The sequence below is a fragment of the Myxocyprinus asiaticus genome, chromosome 41 (genome assembly GCF_019703515.2).
Source record: "Myxocyprinus asiaticus isolate MX2 ecotype Aquarium Trade chromosome 41, UBuf_Myxa_2, whole genome shotgun sequence".
NCBI lineage: Eukaryota > Metazoa > Chordata > Actinopteri > Cypriniformes > Catostomidae > Myxocyprinus > Myxocyprinus asiaticus.
In genome coordinates, this window is record NC_059384.1 from 9,841,475 (window position 1) to 9,846,456 (window position 4,982).

Genomic DNA, 4,982 nt, shown 5'->3' on the forward strand with positions numbered 1-4,982 from the left:
CACAGTGTAATCTGTCTCTTCACACTGTCCCGAGCTCGGCTTTTATCACGTTTGTGTTTGATGGGAGATATCGGCAGACCCCATCTGACACTACCAACTACCTGCACCTCTTCAAACTGATGAGATTTAATAGAAAGAAAACAACTTGACAAGATAATGCACTTCTCGACGCACTCCACACCGGCATCTCTGTGTGCTTTCATGTGCCTCTGGGGTGAAATTACAACAGGGGGGGTTAATGGCATATCTCAAAAATGGTCATGTGCCGCACTGGATTATGAGGGATCGTTCCAGAGGTCATTTTGTCTTCAGAGAATAAATGACATTTTGAGAGACTAATAATCCTCTAATGAAGCAACATTTCCATAGGGCAGCCCAACACCAGCTATGACCTGAGCTTTTGTTCAGTGACACTGTGATCTGAAAGATTTAATCAGTTTCCAAAAAGGCAAAAAAGAAAGCTATATCTGAAGTAAAAATGCAACTGCAGCTACAGTATAAGATGAAGACTTGGGGACAAAATCATTGAATGAATTGATCCTACTGAAACATATACCTCTTACAAGGTATATGTGTAAAGAGGAGGCGAGAAGCAGCTTTCCTGGTTCAGGTAAGGATTTATTTTTTCTCTTTGCAATATTGAACTTAAATCACACACCGCTTCATTAAAATAAAACTCTCATCATCACAAAACTCTTGCTTCCTGTTCGGCTCTGTGGTGCCCAGACTCTCTCTCCTTTCTACTTGCGGTGTGGCTCTATTTATCCGCTCTCCCCGTGCTTACTGAAATTAGAGACAGGTGTTAGACATAATTTAGCTCAGGTGTAAGTGCCCTTACCGCTTTCTCTCTCTCCGGAGAGATGCTTGACCACGCCCCCGCTGCCACAATATGTTTTTATAATGCTAAACATATTTATTGCTGAGTTTAGCATTGTTTGTTTACGGTGTTCTGGTGTATGTTATCTCATGCGACCCTTGGTTTAGTTTACCCACGTGACTAGCTTTGTTGTGTTAAGCAGAATTAAGGCATGTCCAGTGCCAGGTAAGATATTTAAACTGTGGGATCCATAGTCATTTAAGTATAAGTGATCTATCTACAGGAGTCTGCAGTTGAGTGTAAGTGCGTGTTTATATTCATTGTTTCACTTTGTAGTATTCATTGCTAGACTTGTGCTGTTTGTTTACTGTGTTGTATTGTCGTTAAAGTGTGTGTGTGTGCAACATTGTTTTGACTTGTCCTAGGGTATTCACTGCTAGGTTTAGAGTTGTTTGTTTACTGTGTGTGAAACTAATGTTGTTTTTAGTGTGTCTCTTAACAGTGCTTCACTTGTTTTAGAGTATTATTTATTACTATTTTTAGCATTGTTTGTTTACAGTGTACTGAAGTCGTGTTTGTTCTCGTGTTTGTCATCTCATGCGACCCTTAGTTTCGGTTACCCACGTGACTAGCTTTGTTGTGCTAAGCAGCATTAAGGCATGTCCAGCTATTTTCACTTAACAACACGATAGCAGCTTGTATATATTTGACATGAATGTGACATGGAAGCAGCAGCGGAAGTGGCAGCCCTCCTCGTGTGAAGCCCTCCTTGTGTGTAGCCCTCCTCATGTAAAGACCTACTCGTGTAAAGACCAGCCAGTCTACCTGTGCAAGTCCACTGACAAGGCGCCACTCACCATAGCACTTAAAGGTCTTTTTTTTTTTTTTTACTATTTTCCTTATACATTCTCATATGTCTGCTCCACGCATAACATGTGCCCTCAAGCACATCCCTGTTATCTGTTACAGACAGTTTACACGATGCAGACACAAGACGCATCACAACCCACACAACCTATGGCCACTTCTCACATCAGAACCTCCTCCGCTCTCATTTTCAGTTGGATGCTGGAACTGCCAGTCAGCTGTGAACAAAGCTGACTTAATTCCAGCGTTCGCCACACAGTCCACCCTCAGTATCCTCACACTGACAGAAACATTGTTACGTCCAGAGGACACAACAATGCCCTCTGGTCTCTCCAACAACTTGTCATTCTCTCACACCCCACGACATACCGGTAGGAGTGGGGGAACAAGTTTGCTCATTCCAAACAACTGGACATTTTCACCACATTCCTCTCTATGTAACAATACTTCTTTTGAATTCCATGCTATTACAACAATGCAACCCACAAAAATCCATGTTGTTGTCATCTATCGCCCTCCAGGTCAGCTGGAAAACTTTGAGGAGCTGGATGTTCTACTGTCCTCTTTCCCTGAAGAGATTTCAACATACACCAAGACAAGCCCCAGACCACTGAACTTCATGCTCTTCTGGCCTCGTTTGACTTGGGAAGTCTAAACACTACAGCAACTCACAGATCGGGCAAGCAGCTTGACCTAATTTTTACATGAAACTGTACCAACACAAATATTCTTGTTACTCCTTTATATGTCTCTGATCACTACTTTGTTCAATTCAACATTACTCTCCCATCTATATTATAACAGACTCCGCCTTTGGTTTCCTTTCACCATAACTGTCGTTCTCTTTCACTCACACACCTTTCCACTGCTGTCTCTACCTCTCTTCCCTCACAAAACTTATTTTCCACCATGGATGTAAACACTGCCACAAATACAGTAGGCTCTACTTTAACAACCTGTCTAGACAGCATCTGTTCTATCTCCTCTAGGCCAGCACATATGACACCGCCCAGCCCCTGGCTCTCTGATGTTCTTCATGTTTCCACCAGATCTCTGTCTATCTCTTGCAGAACAAGCTGCTGGATGACAATCAATCAGGCTTCAATAGTGGACATTCCCGAGACTGCCCTGCTGTATGTCATTGAGTCACTGAGACTGGATCCAGATCACCCGTCCTGATTCTACTGGACCTTTCTGCAGCCTTTGACACAGTCAACCATCAGATCCTACTGTCCATCCTCTCTACTCTGGGCATCACAGGAACTGTGCTTGACTGGTTTAAGTCCTATCTCTCAGGTAGGTCCTTCAAAGTAGCCTGGAGAGGTGAGGTGTCTAAGTCACATCAGCTACTTACTGGGGTACCTCAGGGCTCAGTGCTTGGGCCACTTCTCTTCTCTATATACACAACATCACTGGGACCCATCATTCAAACACATGGGTTCTCTTACCACTGCTATGCCAATGACACATAACTCTACTTGTCTATCCAGCCCAACAACACGGTGCCTGCTCGAGTCTTGGCCTGATTGGCAGAGATCTCGGCCTGGATGAAGGAACACCACATGCAACTTAAACCAGCAAAGACTGAGCTCCTCGTCTTTCCAGCCAACCCTGCTGTTGAACACATCATCATCATTCAGCTGGGTTCAACTACAATAATGCCTTCCAAAATGGTCGGATAACCACTGATAACTCAATTTCACAGACCACATCTCAAAGACAACACGATCATGTAGATTTACACTCTACAATATCAGGGAAATAAGACCCTTCCTCTCTGAACATGTCACACAACTTCTTGTTCAGTCACTTGTCATAAATAGACAGGACTACTGTAACACTCTCATTGCAGGCCTCCCTGCATGCAAAATTAGGCCCCTGCAATGATCCAAAATGCAGCAGCACGTCTGGTCTTTAATGAACAAAAGAGAGTGCATGATACACCACTCCTTGTCTCTCTTCACTGGCTGCCGGTTGATGCACGTATCAAATTCAAGGCTCTGATGCTGGCATACTGAACAGTCACTGGGTCTGCTCCAGAGTACCTAAAATCATGCGGTCGGCTAATGAGCAGCGCCTAGTTGTACCAACACAAAGAGGCACCAAAACACTTTCCCGGACTTCTCGGCTTCACTGTACCACATTGTTGGAATGACCTTCCCAACACCATCTGTGAAGCAGACTCACTCTCTGTCTTCAAAAAACAGCTAAAAACTTTTCCATGAGCACTTAACCAAGCACTCATAATTTGTTTTTGTTTTTTTACTATATATTCTTATTGTATCTAATCTGTCTTGGATACTACTATTCTGATGCAAGGTTATAATAGTTAAAAAATTTTAATTTAGATTTTATTTCTATTTCGTTTAAAAAAATTTGCTCCAATTTAGTTTAATTTTCGTTTTGTTTGTTAGTTCTTTGTTAGTTTTAGTTTCGTTTTAGTTTTTAAATATTTTATAGTTTAGTTTTACTTTTTCATTACATTTAGTTTTTATTTTAGATTTTATATCAAGTAATACATATAGAATGGGGAAAACAGGCATTTGTGCAATGTGGGTTGTATTGCTGGACACCCAAATGTTTGTAAATAAAACTTATAGTATTAAAAATCTTCATTTTAATAAGACCAACTGAATTGCATTACTGATATTACAGTAGAAGAAAACACATTCTTTTTTATTGAACCTTAACCACAAAGTCCTCTTTAGTGCATTTGACATGAGAAAGTAAATCTTGTCGCAACTCTGAAAACTGAACATCAAACAAAATTCTATACCAATTCCAAATGAAATGTAAAACAAATCACTGATTGATGGTGTAAGACAGAATAAGTGAAAAGACTGTGTGTGTGTGTGTGTGAGAGAGAGAGAGAGAGAGAGAGAGAGAGAGAGAGAGAGAGAAAGTCAGAAAAAATTACTGGATATTATATTGTTTCTGTTCTCTTTGTTTTAACATCATGCATTGACAATGAACAGTCCAATAAATTTTCAAATTTGTCATAATTGAAGTCCCAGTGTACAGAGCGGTTATCTGAGTTACCGTAGACTTTGTCAGGTCGAACCTGTCTGGCCATTCTCTGTTCTCTCACATCAACAAGGCATTTCCGTCCACAGAACTGCCGCTCACTGGATGTTTTTGTTTTTGGCACCATGCGGAGTAAATTCTAGAGACTGCTGTGCGTGAAAATCCCAGGAGATCAGCAGTTACAGAAATACTGGCACCAACAATCATCCATGCGATTGTCTAATCAGCCAATTGTGAGGCAGCAGTGCAGTGCATAAAATCATGTAGATACGGG

At 41.4% G+C, this 4,982-nt stretch overlaps 1 long non-coding RNA gene across 1 annotated transcript; it reads left to right on the plus strand.

Moving 5' to 3' along the window:
* The first annotated feature begins 372 nt into the window (after nt 1–372).
* On the plus strand, nt 373–4,496 carry LOC127431995 (uncharacterized). The gene is made up of 3 exons (XR_007895675.1): nt 373–610; nt 2,206–2,980; nt 3,175–4,496. It is a non-coding gene; the product is annotated as an uncharacterized LOC127431995 (long non-coding RNA).
* The last annotated feature ends 486 nt before the right edge of the window (nt 4,497–4,982 follow it).